The sequence below is a fragment of the Agelaius phoeniceus genome, chromosome 3 (assembly GCF_051311805.1).
Source record: "Agelaius phoeniceus isolate bAgePho1 chromosome 3, bAgePho1.hap1, whole genome shotgun sequence".
Classification (NCBI taxonomy): domain Eukaryota; kingdom Metazoa; phylum Chordata; class Aves; order Passeriformes; family Icteridae; genus Agelaius; species Agelaius phoeniceus.
The window spans coordinates 63,472,110-63,491,396 of NC_135267.1; the positions used below are offsets into that span (position 1 = coordinate 63,472,110).

Below are 19,287 nucleotides of genomic sequence, written 5' to 3' on the forward strand. Positions count from 1 at the left end.
ATAATTTTTTGTTGTTCCATGGATTATGTTCTTTGCAACTTAGTCTTTGCATGGTTTTACACTTGTTATTGAAAACCAAATGCAGAATATAGGAGACACTGACTTGCTTAAGTGGCAGCAAATGAAGGTGTACATGATTCTAGTGAACTGTGAGGTGTTGAGGCTGCTCACTGAAGTGTAATAAAGGCAAGAGCCAAGCCACTTTGGGGGCATGAAAACTCAAAGAAGCATTAGAGTAAAATAAAATATATTTTATTTAAAATAAAATAAAATACAAACTATGCCTAAATTCTAAATTTTTGAAAATTCTTTGTTATTTGCCAGGCTTTCTTCCTGAAAACCACTTACTCTAGGATGAGATGCAGCTTGTAGAGGAGGAGAAAGATCAGCTTCTGTTTGGGGAGGCTTGATTAAGAAATTGGGTAGTTTGTTTGTTTGTTGCAGTGTGTCTTGTCATTGCAGATAGCACTGCTAATGCAAGCTCATTTTCCATCTCCGCATTGGTTACCTGCCAAAATATTTAAAAACAAACTCAACCATTGGGTGGTTTTAAATTATCAAATGATTATAAATAAGGTGATTGTAGTGACCTGTGGAAAGTAAATGCTTTCTTAAGATCCCTTAATCTCAAGAAAACAGGTTGCAAGAGAGTTCCAGGGTTGTGTCTACTTCCAAACCATCAGTTTACAATGTTAGGGAAAAAAAAAAAGGGAAGATAAAGCCAAACTGGCAATGCACTGGTGTACTGGTGAAAGGAATTGCATGCTTTTCAAGGACCTGACAAATGGGAAATTTGAAGTCTGTATCTGTCCACCAGACAGTAACAGCTTCTGCTTTAATGTTGAAAACTATTTCAATGCTTTGATAGTATGCCTAAAATATGGTCCGGAGCAGTGGGCCAAAACAGTTTGGCTACAGCAGGGCACTTTCGCTTGCCACTGTGAATGGCAAAATGTTTTCTGTGAGCCTGGAAAAAGCACAGACCCTGTTAATGCACAGGATAAATGTGTGAAATGCACAAATGCATTGGCACAGCTTGCTGTAAACCCGTGAATATGATGAACTTAGTATCTGGATTTGTTATACTTTCAGGTGGGACCCTCTTCTGACATGTGATCTACCCTGAGCTACTTTGACTCCTACGATGACAATGTTATCACTGCCACATCTCTGGGAACCAGTTATTCACAAGTACACGGTATGTGAACGTCTGCATCTTACATTAACCATTGCTTGTTGGAACAGCAAAGAAACAATAACAAGAAGGTGCTAAAAGTCATTGAAGTGAATGTTAAGCCACATGTACAACCAGTTACATGGAGCTGTTCCAGCAGATGTTTATCTGCTAGGCCTGGCCTGTGTGCAGAACAGTGAACAGTTTCAACTTGAACATGTATTTATTCACAGATATTGGTAGAAGCATTCTACCAATGTTTCCTTTGGATGAGATTATACTGGTACAGTGATGATACGTAGATATACAGATGATTATTCTCTCTCTCAAGAAGGAGGCAGTGGTAGCAGTAGTGTGAAGGATTCTGTACTTTAACTGTATTGTTCTGTACTTTAACTGTATTGCTGCACTTACAGCAGTACTTTTTTTTGCATTTAGGAAAGGTCTTTAATTGCTTTCTTTCTTCATTCCACTTTCAATTTCTGGTCAGTCTAAATTAGATTAATTTCACACACCAGTGAGTCCCTAAAGAAGTGTAAATTAACTCCATTTTACCAAACTCAACCAGATGATGGCAGTTATTCCCTTGATGTTCGTCTTTACATCACCCACCACCTTTGACCAAGACTTCAATAGGAAGTAAATTCATATTTTAGCCCATTTTCCTCAGCCTATATAAAAAAATGGAGACTGAGATCCACATCTGGTGAAGGGAGGCTATTCAATTTATGGCCTACAAGGCAAAAATTCTAAGGTCGCTGATAGCTGGCATGTTTTTCTTTTCTGACTTGACGATTCTGACTTGATATTTTAAACACACACTCAGATCCTGTAAGACTATGGCAAAATGGTTTTATGAGAATGATTACATTGTTGTTTTAGGTTCTAAAGCAGTTCAGAGCACACCACATAGCTGGCATGGAGCATCTGACTTATGGCCCAAATGCAACTTCCATCAAAGCTGGATGAAAAAAATTTCTTCATGCTGATGGGAGTGGAATAGCACTTCATTTAACACCTTCTGTTAAAGTAATGTTCCCTGCTTGGATTTTTTTTTTACTTCTTAGCCATTTCTTAGAGATTAAGTATTAAAGATACAAATATAAAACAGAATTACAAGGAAATGGATAGACAAATAATGAGAACTCAATTAGTGAAATGCTTGTTACGTGTGATAAGGAGAGATGACTGTTTGCTCTAAAAGTATATATCTGGGTTTAATGCACTGTATTTTCATGTGCAATTTTGAAGACACTGTCAGAAATATGGATGATCCACTGCTACAGCAGTGATGTGAGAGCAGGAAAGCAAGACAGAAGTCTTACAGGGAGCAGGAAGAGAAAGATCATTCTTCATTGATCAATGCAATGTGTTTTGGGAAAGCAGTTCACACCTTTGGCAGCCTGTGTGTTGGTTGGTGAAGGTTTCCACATCTGACTGGACAGTTCAAAGAGAAGCTCTCAGAGGTGACATCTACCACTGAAATGGGAGAGCATTGCACCTCTTCTGCTGGCAGGGCTTCTAGCATGGCTCTTTAGCCCCGCTCACTTGGTCTCTGCTGGCCAAACACCATTAACATGACCCTTTGCAAACACTGTATTTGTTCTGATGTCTCTTCTGTTGTCCATACCTAAGCACCTTTTCAGGAATAAGAATTTCTATTGCATATGTTTCTTGTGAGTTGATTCATTTTCAAACATTCAGAAGAATTTATTGGTATGTGTTTTTGTAAATAAGTTGTTTTGGTGTGTGTGTAAGAATTAGTAATGGAAAGCTTGTTTGACAAAAATGAGTTTCATATGTCCTACAGGGGCAGAGGTCTGGAAAGGACCCAGCAGACCAGCTGGTTGCTTTCCTGCCATCACAGGTATCTCATCATGAAAAGCATGAATGCATCTCGGTTGACATTTTCACTTTTCTGGTGGAATGTGGCTTTTTTGGGCCCCTCTCGGAGTGCCAAGGGCAGGCGGTGGGGAGAGGCAGCTGTCAGAGTGGTGGCTGCTCGCAGATCTCTGTGTTCCCCAGCACAAAGGGCGAGCAGCCATCTCACAGCTGTACTTTTAATGAGCTGTAGGGCAGGGGAGACTGTGTCTCGCACCTCGTGAAGCTTCTGGTACTCGGCAATAACCTTCACGGATTTGCCATCTACACACATCAAAATGAAATTTCCTTTGACTGGTGAACACAGGAGTCAGAAGGAAGTGAAGGTTTTCATGTTTGTTTTTCCTTTTGGCTGTTATTTTGGTTCTCCTCTTTTGCCAGTTCTCATATAGCATTGCAAACCTTTCAGGAAGCTAATCTGCAGGAGCACAGCTCATAAAAGATTGACCTGCCAGAGGACGAGGCTCTGCTTATTACAGAAAACCTTCTGAGACAGTGACAGCTGAAAAGATTACACACTTCCACAGGAAATTAAATTTGATGTAATATAGTGAAAGAATGACAAAATGGAAAGGGTATATATAACATATTTGTGATTATTAAGCAGTAGAAAAATGAAAACTTGAGATCCAATAAAGTGCATGTAATTTAGATATGGATAGAAAATTCCCAATAGTTTTTTTAAACTTTGGCCCTCCGCTTTGATTTGCCTTCTCTCAGCTTTGTTATTCAATGTGGAAAATCATTAACTTCTTAGAATCATAGAACAACTTCAGTTGGAAAGGAGTTTTAAAGACCATCTAGTTCCAGCAGCCTGCCATGGGCAGGGACACTTTCCACTAGACCAGGTTGCTCAGACCACCATCCAGTCTGGCCTGGCACATTTCCAGGGTTGGGACACTCACAGCTGCTTTGGGCAACTTGCTCCAGTGTCTTGTAAAATTATGTTAACTTTTAGGCACATTAGATTATAAAACATTTAAATCACGTTTCAGAGCAATCCCATGGCATCCAGGTAGATTGCATTCTTCAGCAGAAGGTGCATATGTGACACCAGACTGGGAGAGGCAAGAGCTTCCTTCTTTGCTTTGTCCTTTTGCCTTGTGGATGTGAAGTGCCAGCAGAGGGGGAAGCTTTTCTTCCCTGCCTGCCCATGCTTGTTGCTGGATTGTGCCATGGTGCTCCAAGATCTGTGGAAGTCCTAGCTCTGTCCCAGCTACTACCTGTGGAGTGGCAGGTGCCACTGGAGCTGTTCAGGTGACATTCATGATGGGTACTGAGGTCCTTGCTGCTAACCCAAGGCACAGGGCAGATGCTGTATCTCCTTTTTCTCTCTTCCTTGGGGTTGGTGTAGGTGCCACTGTGAGCCTCTCCTGGCCAGGTGCTTCACAGCGACACATAGGTTTTCTTTCAGAGGGGATGGTAATACCCTTAATAATTTTACACTTTAATATTTTTCCTTTAAGATCTGATTACCTTCAGTTGGGAAGAATAAGCAGAGAACTCTTGCAGGTTTAACTTTATTAACCATCATAAATCCTTTCCTTTTTGACTCTAATCAGTCTCTGGGGTCCTTTTAATTCTCTTGACATTGCGCTGGCCTTTCATCACAGCTCAATATACATTTTCCTGTCGCTAGGAAAGTGATGGCGAGAGCCTTACGTAGACTCACGGTAACGGGCGCAGCAATGGGGACGTGTGACTGCCAGACTGTGCTGACGATGGAAGGAGGAGAGGGAGCTCATGCTGCCAGCACAGCTCTGCCTCTGAGGGGGGCAGAAGGGGGTACCCAAAACCACAGGCCCTCACAGGGTATCGTGTGCACCGCTAGCACCTGGGGATGGGGAATCAGCTGCCTTGACAGACAGACACACAGACACAGCAGTGCTTTTGTGCCTTATTTTGGCAAGTGGGCGCCAGGAGCCAACCCTGCCTCAGAAAGCCCCTCTGTGAGCAGCCCCCAGCCCGTGTCCCTGGGGTGAGCGGCCAGTGCCTGCCAGCAGCCCGGCACGCTGGCCCAGCCACCAGGAATGGGGGAGCAGGGAGCGGCACAGGGACCGGTCAAACCTGCACGGGTGGAGGGGCTGCGTGAATGGGGCTTTTCTGAGCTGGGGACAATGCTAAAAGGAAGGAGTGTTACCAGGTGGTCGAGGGGCAGGCACCAAAGCAACAAATGGTGCCTTCATAAAGTCACTACCTGGGTTATTGCCTCTCTGTCCAGCCTGCGCACAAAATCCTGCGGAAACCAAGAGGGGAATTCCCCGGTCGGTAGTCTGTCTGTCTCTCTGCTGTCCAGGAATTCATGGGAAGGAGAAGGAATCCCAAGAATCTGCCCCAGTGTGCAGGGACAGTAAATTCCCTCTTGTTTTTCCATATACACAAGTCAGCAAGTTTCTTCAGCAAATGCTTTAATTTTAAGCTTAATACTGTGCAAATATTTAACCTGGGACAAAAAAAGCCTCAAGCTGGCTTCAGACCATGGACTGGCTTCCAGTTGTTTCTGCAGGTACAGATCCAATGTTTACATATATGAATGGCTATTTGTTTGTTTGTTTATTTATTTACTATGGTAATCTTTTTTATAATGAACTTGGATATTTTTGTACTCTGCTTTTGCTTTCAGCATAAAAATCTATGTATTCGCAATTTGTGTACAGGCATTTTCAGAAGCATTGGCAAAAGGCTCAGATCTGCTGAAGATAATCAATGTAGGGTAAATCTTTAGGACGACACAGAATTGTACTGACTTTGTTTTTTTTCTAACTGAAGTGCCCAAAGCTTTGCTCACCACTGATATCCCACTAGCCTAGGTTGTTAAAGAAAGGTATTGAAAGAATTCATCCCTACTGCAGCATCTTTATAATCTAGTTTGTTTATTCAGACAAAAGAATATTCAGGAGCATCAAGAACATTAGCAACACATAGGTTTATTAGGTTTAAAAAGTCTGCTTAAATGCCACCTTGAAAGATAATACTTTTCTGTATCCACGTATATTTCATACATTTATGCTTTCTGCAGCCCCTGACTCAGCTGCTGCAGGCCCGACAGCAGCCTCCTATTAAAGAGGGAAAGACCACAGTCTTATGGCCCTTCTATAATGTGCTCAGCGTGTGAGCTGTTGAGTTCATGAAGACGAGAATAGCTGTGTCAAATGTGTTTCATTTGCATGTGGCAAGATGGAAAAAGCAAACTCTGTGTGAAGACGAGCAGGCAAGAGAGAATTGAATGCCTTAAATACGAAGGGAGTTAATGCTATGCAGTGATTTTGCTTCTGTTATAGGAAGCGTAAGAACAGTATGCTTCCAAAGCATAAATACAGCATAAGTGCATCGCCATCCAAACTGCAAAGGTTTCAGTTCCATGGCAACACGGAGGGCCCGACTGTGCTGAAGGTGGATGTATTAATGTATTCAGAGTGAGGGGCTGGGATTCAGCTGGGCAAAAATAAAATGCACCTAAATTTTTCCCCTTAACTTATTTATATATAAAGTAAAGCCTTTGTTCTTAGAAAATCAAAATTACATGAATACACCTGCTCCCCCCACTCCCCCCAATTCTCTCTGATTCTTCTTTGCATACATTTTTCTCAGGCAAAAAGCAAATGAAGAAGCTGGGTTTTCTGAGGGTTTTTTATAAGACTGTAAGTGCAGCAGCACTTGAATGTTGAAAGAAAGTGATATTAATCCCTGAGATGGTTGTATATCCCTAGAGAAAAAGACTTGGACTGGGGGTGGAGGGACATATTGTTTCCAAGATGTACTGCTTTACAGAGCAGAGTGAAGCAGTGGGTGGTTGGTTGGTTTTTGTTTGTTTGGTGATTTTTTTTATTATGAATATTATTTTCCTTAATCCTTTTGATCTGCCCTCTTTCTGCCTTTCTCTGCATCTACTTCCAGTTTCCCCTACCTCCCCTGGCTGAGGAGCAGGAAACAAGACTTAGCTCTGTTTCCTGACATCCAAAGAAATATAAAAGTACAAAGAAATGGTGTATTTTGTTTTCCCAGCTGACTTGGATTCACAGACCTGCACTAGAAAGGCACCTGATCCCAGAGAGGGTCAGGAGTCACTCTCCAGAACAACTGGGCAATTGTCCAGGGAATAACTGAGAACTGATCATTACGTGAATTTTGTTTGATCTGCTTGGTTGACTGCAGGAATGTGGGATGGGAGATTGTGATAAATTGATTTTTCTCAGAGTGAAGAACTACCTCAGGCTGATCCTGCCAGCTGTGCTGATGGGTGGATGAATTGCAGATTTGCAAGGTTTAAAGTCAGACTGGGCAGTAGGAGAACCTCCAGATGTTGATATTTGTGAGGCTAACAGCAGTGCTAATCTGGCATGGTAAAGCTGACAGAAGTGGCAAGTTAAACTGGATTTACAGCTGCTCTGTATTGCTAAAACAGGCAAAGCAGCCCGAACATACCAGTGCATCTAGCCTAGAGATTTCAGCAAGGTTTCTCTGTCTAACTGGGGGATGGATATAGCTCTGCAGCTGGAAGTTGCTGTGCAAGAAGAAAGCAGTTGATCAACTTCCAACTGTGCTTATACTGTGCAAGAGGAGAGGAGGGATAAAATTAATCTCTCTTTTAATTTGTATTCTTTTCTTCCTTGTTAAAAATTTGGTTTGGGTTTTTTGTTTGTTGTTAAATAGCAGCAGGAATATATTTTTTCTTAAAAACAAGTCTTGCTTCCATTGCAGGGGGAACCTTGAGTTTGAGATTCTGCTTGTAGGAAATTCCACCCTCTTCAGGAGACCAGTGCAATGTGGGTAAATCTTTTCTAAGGGAATAAATAGCACTGAAGTGATCCTGTCTCAGCATTCCACAAAGGGGTGGATTTCACCCTCCAGGCAGTAGAGCTGCAAAGTAAGAAGGTGTCATTTTAAAATGTTCTCTTTCTTAGGGAGAGCAGCGCTGGTAAGACCAGGTCCCTTGCTAATGCTGCACTTGACATCCTCACAATTTTACTATTGTTGTGGCTTCTGATTTCTGCACAGCCCCCCCAAACAAGGAAGCAGATGTAGCTCATTAAATACTGGCATATGCTTCCCAAATGGTGTTGCACCTTCATTTTCCTGAGTTTTGACAAAGGAACTGTGTAAGCAATGAAGAGGAGGAATCACTCCAGTCAACAATGTAGCAAGAGAGCCCAAGGATTCCTTTGTAGGTGTCCCTACCTGATACAGCCCTGCAAACAGCCCAGCTGCTGTTTGTCAGCACCTTCCCAGGGAGTGCCTCAGTCAGCTTGGCAGGAAGGATGAGGAGAAAGCACCAAGAGGAGCATCAAAGAAAGAAGAAAAGGAGGAGAGAAATCAAGGATGGGAAGAGAAAGGAAACAGAGCAAAGGCAGAAGGGTGATCAGAGAAGAAATGGGGCTGGGAAGAGCGCAGCAAAGGAAAGAGATGCTCCTCTGGTGCCTCTGAGGGAAACACTGTTTTTCAGGTGATTTGTAGACAAAACCAAACCAAATAAAAAACAGAGCAAGAAAATTAAAATACACAAACTGGAAGAAGGTACCAGAGGGAGGAGAATTCAGATTGACATGAAGAGGAGAAAATACATAAAATACATAGATGAATTTCTTAGCATGGTCCAGCCTATTTTAAATGATAGTTGCTAAGTTTGTAGCACCAAGAGCTTGTGACCTTCTTCTTATGGAGGTTTTGAGGGCTGGTGAGGAGCAGTAGGGCCATATTGGGAGACTGTTGCAGGCAACAGAATGGGTGGTTGGAGGCAGATCTTTTCTGTGCACCATGTCTGGAAGCCTAAAGCCAGTATGAATATCCCCAAGGAAAATTTCTCATCCTGCATCTGAAGACTCACAGTCATAAAAATGTGCCTGCTTCTCTCTGAAGGTATCTGAGGATGGGCTGTTGCCATGCAGGCAGGGGTAAGGGCTCCCTCTAGATCCCTCTTCCAGTTGTTCAAGCTATCTAGGCTACCAGAAATAAAGAGCTGAATGGAAATTTTAGTTCTGGCTGTTCCAAAGAAGCTTCTGAATGAATTCTGCATCAAATAATGAATGTCTTCTTTCCTCCTCCTCTCCACCTACCTTGTTCCTAAACATTAACATTTCATGTCAGTTGAGCTAAGTTCGGTGTCAGACTCAGAGGATCCTGCTGAAAAATACACCCCTGTTTTGTGGCAAGCCAGAGAAGATGAGAGGCTTGTGGTGTTTTTCCTTCTCAAGCTCTGCTCTGCTGGGAAAAACAGCTAAGGCTGTGTGAAGCTGTCTTCTTCCCACTCTCCTAAACTTTGCTCCTAAAAATGCTGCTCTCTCAACAGCTTTGCTGCTTCTCTGAGTGGCTTGGCCCACTTAGTGCCATCGCTTGCCGGGGGATGTTTTCTGAGATTGTGGTGACTTCCATCTTGATAGGAGGCTGAAGAAGATTGCTGTGGAAAAACTCATTGGCGTCGCTAGCTGTGTCATTTGAAAATGGTTACTTAAGCATAAAAGGGAAGAGAGAGATGAGAAATTAGGAGGTTTAAACCCTATCCAAAGCTCCAAACCTCCAAATAATTTCTGCCATTTCTGCTTCTTCTTTTCTAAAGACTTAGGTGATATTTGCTTTATATTTTTAAACTTTTCTTGAGAACCACTAAGGTGAGAAACATTCTCTCTCTGAAATAGGTTGTTTTGTGGGCAGTGGTAGCAGTGTGTGCCAGGCTGAGGCTCAAACCCTGTCTGAGCACCACAGTGGCCATGCAGCACCCGAGGACTGAGCTTGGGGCATCAGTCTGGAATTCCTCCTCAGAGCCAGCTTTTGGAATGTCACTACTGAAATGCAAGAAGATAACAAATGTCTGCAGAGGTGGGGAAATGTTGATTCAAAACAGTGGGTTTGTTGTACAGGAAGTGGAATGGTTCTCTGGGCACTCATCTCTGAGAGACTCTGCAGTATGTGGTAGTATTTCATGTTAAAAGCATGGGGAGACCTGGAGACCCTAATAATTTTTCCTATTATAGAGAAATCAAGTGTTGAAAGGCACAAGAAGGAGATGTTGGTGAAAACAGACCTTTTGACAGCGAGTCCTGTCTTGCTGCTTCTGGTGGAGTGAGTGGGGATGTTCCTGTATCTCACTGTAGTGATGCAGAGATGTGCTAATACTTGCTTATTTTGATCAGGGCTGAAAAGCAGAGACAAAAGAATTGCATGTGTCTTTGGAGTGCTGTAATACACCTGAAATCAAAGCCGGTGTGACATGGAAATTATGATGGCTGATGTTTGTGTAACCCCAAATCTCTCAACCTGTACCTGAATTAACTTCTCAATTGTTAGAGGAACACCATCCATCCCACAGATGTCATGTGAACAGTGGACAACCATTTCCACACAACAGGAGGAGTTTTTTCCCCTTCTCTCACCTTGTTGTCCAGTCTGGCAAATTAGGAATCAAATTTAACCCCCAGTGTTTGTTTCAGGCCCTCTGAGTCTTTAATTCTTTGCCAGCAGCAAAACAATTATTTTTGATAGGCATGCTAGTTGTTTTTTAATTTGTTTATAATCAGTTTTCTAGGAGGTTGCTTTGATGTGGGAGGAACTGAATTCTTTGGGTGCAAATATCTGCTCTTGGCTCTCTTAGTCATTAAAAGATGTTTTCCACATTAAGGTGCCTTTACTTTTAAGGGCAAATGTCAAGCATCTTCTGATACCAGAAACATGAAATACGTGGCTGCCTAAAGAGGAACAATTTGTTGAGCTGCATCATATGGGGGAAGGAGGGACCAAGACCAGCCCAAGACTTCTCCATCTTCCTGGGGAGAAGCCAAACAACCCCTGGGCCCCTCTGGCTGCCCACATCAGCCCCAGGACCTGAGACCCCACAGGTGCTGGTTTCAGCTACTGACCTACATCCCTGCTGAAATGGCTTCATGCTAAAAGATGTCACTGTTCTTTTCCAAAAAGAGCGTGTCTCTTTTTTCTTTGGCTTTTTTCTTTTAAATAAATTCCCTTGCCACCTTTTTGTATTTTCCAACTGCAGCTCTTTTAAGGCTCCCTGCCTCTGCAGTTTTTGCTTTTGTATAGGTTATTTTTGGAAACTGGGGAACCAGGAGGAGGGAGGAAATTTAGGGGAGTTAACTGCGGTAGAAGAAGAAAGCTCTTTCTCTTGGTGTGCTCTTTCTTCCCTGTCCTTTCTTCTCATGACCTCTGTGTCCGACTCCCCTTGGACTGCTCATTCCAGGGCAAGCTGTAGCTGACCCTCTTTGTGCCCAGCCAGCAGCTCCTTCCCACGCGGTGCTGCTCTGCAAGCTGTGCTTGCTTCTTCCTCCCTGCAGTGGCTGCTGCTTCTCTGCTGCTTTTCTGGGTCAGCCAGCTGGCCAAAAAGTGGGTAGGTGGTCGAGCAGAGTTTTGGGAGCTGTGAAACACGGGAGGCACTTGGGAAGTTATGTGCCTTGGGGTAAAGTGTATGCAGAGAGGAATGTGTTCCCTTCATTGTTTCCTCAGGGGAGCAGCCCCATCAAGGTGGTTGGCTTTTTCTTGAAATGCCAGTGGGTTTTTTATATTAGAAGTGTCACATGCTGACTGCCAAAATTTGCAAGAAAAAACCCAAATTCTCTGAAAGACTGGGGAATAGCAACTGAAACCTGACCTGGCAGAGAGACCAGGAGCTCAGCTCACCTTTTGGATCTGGTGCGTGGGGCAGGCAGTGGTGAGCGCAGACCCCCCTCCCCCCCCCAGAATGCCTGAACTCTTCTGAACAGGAACAATAAATTCACCACAAAAATGAATGGAGAAATTTTCTGTGAAGGAGCAACCAAGGACTCTTTTTCCTGTCTAGGTTTTCTAAAATTACTAATGCAGAGAAAGTCATTGACCATGCGGTAAGTCAGGCTGCCCTTTTGCTGAGACAGTATCTGGATAATTGAGATGCCTGTCATTACCCAGGAAAACTTGCTGATGTTTACACTGCTGTCAGGTATTGAAGTCACACCATAATATTTGTTGTGGTATCTTGAAATAGGTTTTAAAATAGATTGACATCACAGCACAAAGTGAGAATTTTCCTAATTTTTTCTGTGGTTATGAAAATGCCTAAATAGCAGTGTAGCACAGTAAATGTTAAACATTAAAAGCAGGGTTTATGAGTTTATGATTAGAGGACATTGGTAGAGAAGGCAGTAACTTGAGTTTGATAGGAGTATGGTAGAAATCAAAGCAGGGGATGGTGATAGAGCGTTAACATGTCGACTTAAAGGGATGGATTTGGGTCAGCATCATACCAAGAGTTGGTATTGAGGAAGACTTTCACCTGAAATAAATAAATTTTAAAAAATATGATTCTGTACCAGGAGCTGCACAACTGATGCAAAAAGCCAGCAAATGTGAAGAGAATGAAATAAAAAGAAAATGAAATACTATCTTAAAATACATGGAAATGGAGGAGGTTTTACTATCATGCTATTGCAGAGATCAATTAAGCTGTGCAGAATAGTTATGCAAAATGTTTGCTGTAGGGAAGTAGCCGTTTTCCATAGATTCTAGGAATGAGTACTGGCATGCTGCCGACAGTGATTTATTTTCACCCAGCCCTGGTGCTTGTGTCTGGCACTCAATGAAATCTTCCAGGGTAAATTATTTATTTAATTAGGAATGGCCACAGTTGCACTGAGAAACTGGCAGCACAGCAGCAGGAAGTCTGTTAGAGATTGCATCTAACTTCTTACAGATAGGCTGCTTATATATACTTTCATTAATTAATATAATAAATAATTGCATGTTGGCATTTTTGTTAATTAGCAACAATTCCTAGTCTGACTGTGGTGAGTGACTTCTATGTGTTGTAGAAATCTGATTTCTTGATTAAATAACCCAGAGGCTTGTATAGCAAGCTAAGACATCAGATTGTTGCTTAGCTGAACTTTTGAACTTTTCACAGGAAAAGGAGATGTCAGTGAGAGAAGAGTCATATTAATCAGTGCGTAAGCTGGAGTAACCCAAAAACTTTCATTTCAGTAGGCATTCCCATAAGAGCAAGGAGAGATACCTCCCCTCTTCTTATGCCAAGTTGGCAAGATAATGCTTTTTTCATAGTTTAACATATTCTAGAGATGAGAGATAAGAGCTGGTGGCTTGAGGGAGTCCAGGAAGAGGGGAATTTGGGTATAACTAACAAGCGAAACTGTCTTTTGAGGAGAAATCCCTGAAGAGTCTCTATGAGATGTCATACTTCTTTTCTGTGTTGTTTAGGAAATTTAAAAGATGAACCAATGTAATTTGGTAATTGTACTTTTTTTTAATAAATCAGATTTTTAAGAATGCTTTATGAGTTTGATCCTTGCGTTCTTTCCTTGATGAGCAATATGAAAAAAACCTCACAAGAAGAAAAGAAACCATCTCTTTTAGAGGAAACTACTCACGGATTTAATCTGTACAATTTGCCACAAAGGGAAAAAAATGGACAAAGGTTTTGAAAAATATCACAAATGGGCATTTCTGAAACATCAGGCATACTTGGGTTTCAATAGGCCCAGTAAGCAAATCAATGCAGAGCTCAATACACCTCTGGGGTGAGCTCCCTTTTGGCAGGCACTGGTGGCAGGGACCAGCCAGGGGGCTGCAGCCAAGCTGCGTCTCTCTCCTTTGCATGGAGTGGTTTGGACATTCTCCTTTCTTCCCCCTGCTGTTCCTTCAAGGCCCTGCTGGCTCTCTGGTGGTCCCTGCTGGAGTTGTCTTCATCAGTGTCTGAAGTGCCTCTCAACTTTGAGAGGTCAGCTTTTCTTTACCTTGGCCTGGATTATCCAGTGCTGCCAAAGCTGGAAGTGAGTGGGCAGGTGGCTGGAGATTGAGGAAAGGTTTCCCATTGTCCTGGCTGTGGTTTCATGTCCCAGAGGGGCTGCTCCTGCTAGCTGCCCTCTGCAGCCCACACTGGGCTGGTTTGGCCAGCTGGGCGGGCACTGAACTGTTGGATAGCCAGGGATTTCTGATGGCTGAGCCTTGGATTGGCTCCCCATGGACACAGGCAAGCTCTAGATCTGGCAGGAGCACACAGCTGGCATTGAGAGGAAGAAGCAAAGTGGCATCCTCCCCTCTTGGGTGGCAGCTTACCACTGCACTGACCTCACTAAAGCATGAAACTTCATCCTCAAGGGCAGGTCAGATCCTGTGCATGTGAGGTCATTAACGCTTAAATACGATCTTAGGTTATCACAGTGCTCAGGGATGGAGAAAGTGAAGATAGTGGAGTGTCTGTATGCTGCCCTTTCCCACTCCCCAGTTTTGGTGATATCCCTAGTCACTCTCTCTGTGTTTCCCTTTCCAGATGGGGTTAGAAATGGGTATACATTCTGAATTAATTTTTTATTGGCAGTACCTGTGGATGAAGATTGTTTTACTGATTTGCAATCAAACATCAAACTGAAATAAATGTAATTTCAGAATAGTCTCTTTGCAGTCACTGTCTTTATTTTTGCTTTACAGTATCTCTGAGGTACTCCTAATTCTGTGCACTGGAATTACAGAGCCACAGAATGGTTTGGGTTGAAAGGGACCTTCAAAGATTATCTAGTCCCAACCCCCCTGCCATGGGCTTCAACCCTTCCAGGGATGGGGCATCCACCTCCTCTGGGAAACCTATTCCTCTGCTTCACCATCCTCACAATAAAGAATTTCTTCTTCATATCTAATCTAAACCTACCCTCTTTCAGTTCAAAAGTGTTGCCCCTTGTCCTATCATCTCAGGCCCTGGTAAGAAGTCCCTCTCTTACAGGTCCCCTGTAGGTACTGGAAGGGTGCTGTAAGGTCTCCCCAGAGCTTGTTCATCAGGCTGAATAACCCCAAGTCTCACAGCCTGCCTTCACAGGAGAGGCGCTCCAGCTCTCTAATCATCTTTGGGGCCTTGTGTGGATCCACTCCAACAGGTCCGTGTTTGACTTGTTGTTGTCACCAGAGCTGCATATGCTGTCCAGGTGGGGTCTCACAGGAGCCCAGTAAAGGGACAGAATTATGTCCTTTGACCTGCTAGCCACACTGTTTTGATGCAGCTCAGGGTGCAGTTGCCTTTTTGTGCTGCAAGTGCACATTGCTGGGTCCTATCTAATTTTTCATCTAAGCATGTATTGGGTTTGTGTAGCAAGGTTTTGGTAGCAGGGAACTACAGCTGTGGCTTCTGTGAGAAGCTGCCAGAAGCTTCCCCTGTGTTTAATGGAGCCAATGTCAGCTGGCTCCTAGATGGACGTGCCTCTGACCAAGGCTGGGCCCATCAGCAAAAGAGGTGGCACCTCTGGAATAATAGATTTAAGAAGGAAAAAAAAGTTGCTGCACAACAACAATTGCATCCAGAGAAGAGCAGGGTGAGAACATGTGAGAGCAACAGCCCTGCAGACACCAAGGCCTGTGAGGAAGGAGGGGCAGGAAGTGCTCCAGGCTCCAGAGCACAGATTCTTGGGGTGCAGACCCTGGTGAGGCAGCTGTGCCCCCTGCATCCCATGAAGTTCCACTGTGGATCAGATACCCAACTACAGCCCATGGAGGGCCCCACACTGGAGCATGGGGATGCCTGAAAGAGGCTGCAACCCCATGGGAAGCTTGTGCTCCTTCTCATGGGAGGGACCCCACATTGGAGCAGGGAAATGAGTGTGAGGAGTCCTCCCCCTGAGGAGGAAGGAGAGGCCGTGAACACAACCTCATTCTCCATTCCCCTGCACTACTGGCAGAGAGGAGGTAGAGGAAGTCTGGAGTGAAGTTAAGCTTGACAAGAAGGGAAGGGTGAGGGGAATTTTTTTTAAAGTTTGTTTTATTTCTCATTATTCTACCCTTTTTTTTTTTTTGGCGAGAAATTAGACTTCTTTGCCCATGTCGAGTCTGTTTTGTCTGTAATGGTAAGTGGTGAGTGATCTCCTCCATCCTTATCTCTTTTGTTGTGGTTTTTCTCCTCTGTCCATTTGAGGAAGGGAGTGACAGAGCAGCTGTAGTGAGCTCCTAGTGTCCTGTCAAGTCAACCCACCACACAGTGCCTGCAAGTCCTCCACAGGGCTGCTCTCAAACCTTTCATTCCCTGTCTGTCCCGATACTGGGGGTTGCCCCAACCCATGTGCAGGTCCTTGGCCTTGGCCATGTTGAATTTAATGAGGTTCACACTGGCCACTTCTCAAGCCTATTAAGGTCCCTAGAGATGGCATCCCTTCCACCAAGTGTATTAATTGCACCACTGAGCTTGGTGTCCCCTGCCAACTTGCTAAGGGTGTACTCAATTCCACTATGTTCAATGTCATTAATTAAAACATTGAACAGAATTAGTCCCAATAAGGTTCCACGAGGAGCACTACTTGATGCAGATCCATTTGGACATTGAAAGGTTGACTGCAACTCTCTGGGTATGGCCATCCAGCCAGTTCCCTTTCTATTGAATGGTCCAGCCATCAAATCCTTATCTCCTCAATGCAGAGAGACAGAGATGTTGAGTGAGACTGTATCAGAGACCTTAAAGTAGGCCAGACAATGACATCAGTTTCTCTTTCCTTATCCACCAGTGCAGTCAGTGTAGAATAATATATAGAATAAATCTGTCATGTTTTGATGATTGATGTTATTTGGTCCCTTCCACTCAAGGGGCATACATACCATGTGAACAAACCAGAGACTAGTGTAGTTTTTCATCACCATATTCTAGAAATACTTTAAAGGAATTTTGGTAAAGAATAGATCTTAAAATATTTTTAGTTATTATCTTGGAATAGCGTTGTACACAGACAAGGCTATTGCTATCAAATGCTAGTTTCTTATTTCAAGAAAACCCAGTTTCAGGTGCTCAGGCAATAGCTTTCTTTAGTTTTGTGGTTTGATTTACTTTAGAACTTTGGTATAAACTCTGTAATTTACTATTAAATATGCTACCAATGTATCTAGCTTAGATTATATCAAAGGTAGTGTTAATTTGAAATTTAACTTCAAGTGTACTTATTTCCACAGATAAAAATACTGGGGTTTTTTTATTCATCTTAGATTTCTTCAGGGGTGCTTGAATGCAAGGAGAGCTTCCAAATAAAGAAAAATCAATATGTAGTCTCAGAAGCCTGTGCTTCTATAATATTTTAATTTTTTTTTTCAATTATAACCAATATTACCTGTTTTACCAACGCTAGTAGTGAGAGAAAGGCCATAAGACATTGATGGGCAGACAGACTGAGAATAGCATGAACTATATTTATGTTCCTGACATCAGTGTCCTGGTTTATCTAATGTTGTACGATATAGTGATGAAATGCACCGTACTATCCCATCCTCAGTGAGCCAATATTTTCTAATACTGCCCCTTGTTTCAAAAATCACAGAAATTTCAAATAAAAAATTGCTAATGTGAGATGTTCCCTTACTGTCTTTGGAAAAATCATAATCTCTTTACTTTTCATAAACAATATTCCTACACTACATTAATATATATTCAGAACTGGATGCTCCTGGGCCAGTAAGGGATAATTCATCAGCTTCCTACTTCAAACACAGCATTTTTAAAACTATAATGAAGTTTTGTGATAATAGGACATCTCTACACTCTTTAAGACTTAATTAAATGGGAATACTTAGTTACCACTGTAACCATGATTCCTGTTCTGTCCTTCACCTGTTTTCATTATATTTTCTCTGTATTGAAAAGTGACACATTTTACTACTGGAAAAAGCAAAAGCTACTCCTGCCAGATCCTAATTTTTCCACCATATCTCCTTCTATCCCAGAGATACCACCTTCACTTCCCATCTGTCACATTACCACATCTGTACCTATTCTCTTCAAGGGTTTGATGTGTTCTTTTATGTTTCAAGACATCAGGCTTTTGAAAAGTCTGTTGCCTTGCAGAGAAGAAATAGCACAAACTGGCCTTGTTCTAGGTCTCCCATATTCCAGTCACAGCTGGTTGAAAAAAAAGAACAACCCAAAAAAACCCCAAAAAAAAAACCCCAAACAACAAACCAACTAAAAAACCCCAAGCAAGCCGAAAAATGAACTGTGCCAAAATTTTCACTTTCCAAATGGCATAAAATGCCTCTTTTATGTGAACAAAGGGTTTGTTCCATGTCCAAATAAGCCCTTCATCTTTTAATTGATGTAGAGATTTGGATTAAAACTGCCTAATGAGTATTGACTGAGTCTGTAGCATCCTTTTCCTAGAGGTGTATGTGAAAGGAACATTAGCTGGAATGTTGTAGTAAGGCACTAAAGAAATGGAGCCCTAGGACCCTTCCAAAATGCCTGGCCACTGTGATTAACCCATTCTGTCTTCCAAAGGCAAGATGGCACATGGGAAGTTAAGTTTCCAAAGATAGCTGGAAGTTGCAGGATTAGCCTGATGCTTCCCACTCATTTGAGCAGTTTCTGCTTTGCAACTGCTGTTCAAACACAAAAGTACACGATATATGCTGCAGCTTCCTTTTTCCCAATCAAGGTTTAGAGACCTTCTGAGGATTATGAATGCAATCCTAAAAGTTAGTCTGTCTCACAGTATTTATTTTGAGGTTCAGATCCTGATCTCCCTTCTATGTTTAATTTGATTAATGGTTAATAGGGCCATCCAGAGTTCTCCACAGAGGTTTATGGCTTTAATTAAATGCACAGAGACAGCCAGCTCCGGCCAACCTCTGCCTCTTTTAGCTGGACAAGGAGGAAGAGAACAGAGCTTTAACCCTACTTTCCACACAGACTCTGTTCTCTGGCATCCTTTGGGCAGCCACTGGTGTGGCTTAGAGCAGATGCACTCACTCAGAGGTGCCAAAGAGCTGTTCCAGCAGCTGCCAGGCAGCTGCCTGCCACCACAGGCTCAGCATTTCCTGAGACAGCTCTTCCTCAGCAGGGGTTTTCCTTCAGCCAGGAGAGATCTCCTCTTTGGGATTTGGACACTGTTTTGTTGACGTCACCTGTCACACTGGAGATGGTGTTCAAAGTATGTGTTAGCATCCCTGCCTCGTGGCTTTCCCAGCTTTGGAGCTGTGCTCCAGCTGGGTCCCTGCTGGACAGGGACATGCAGCTAAAAGGTGATGTGGTCCTGTACCTCAGTGGTACCTGATGCAGCCTCCAGGAGAGGGGCTGGAGGCAGAGGGGACGGGAGCAGGGAGGGTGGAACAGGGAGTCTGTCCCTTTGACTGACATCAGTGAGAGGAGAGGAAAGCTCTCCCTGTTTGCCAAGGCTTGTGTGATGGCAAAAGGGAGGCCCTGGGCTCTGAGCTGTGAAATTGTCTGATCCATCAGCAACTAACCTCAGAATGTGTGGCAGAACACAGTGAAAGACTTACAAGCT

General features: G+C 43.1%; 1 protein-coding gene across 5 annotated transcripts in view; it reads left to right on the plus strand.

The window, feature by feature from the left end:
• HIVEP2 (HIVEP zinc finger 2) overlaps positions 1 to 19,287 on the plus strand; it is a 136,832-nt gene that overhangs the window by 30,985 nt on the left and 86,560 nt on the right. For all 5 annotated transcript variants that reach the window (XM_054630738.2, XM_054630739.2, XM_054630746.2 and 2 more), the window contains exon 2: positions 1,093 to 1,198. The gene's annotated coding sequence lies outside the window, so the exon portion shown is untranslated. The remainder of the gene's footprint in view (positions 1 to 1,092; positions 1,199 to 19,287) is intronic.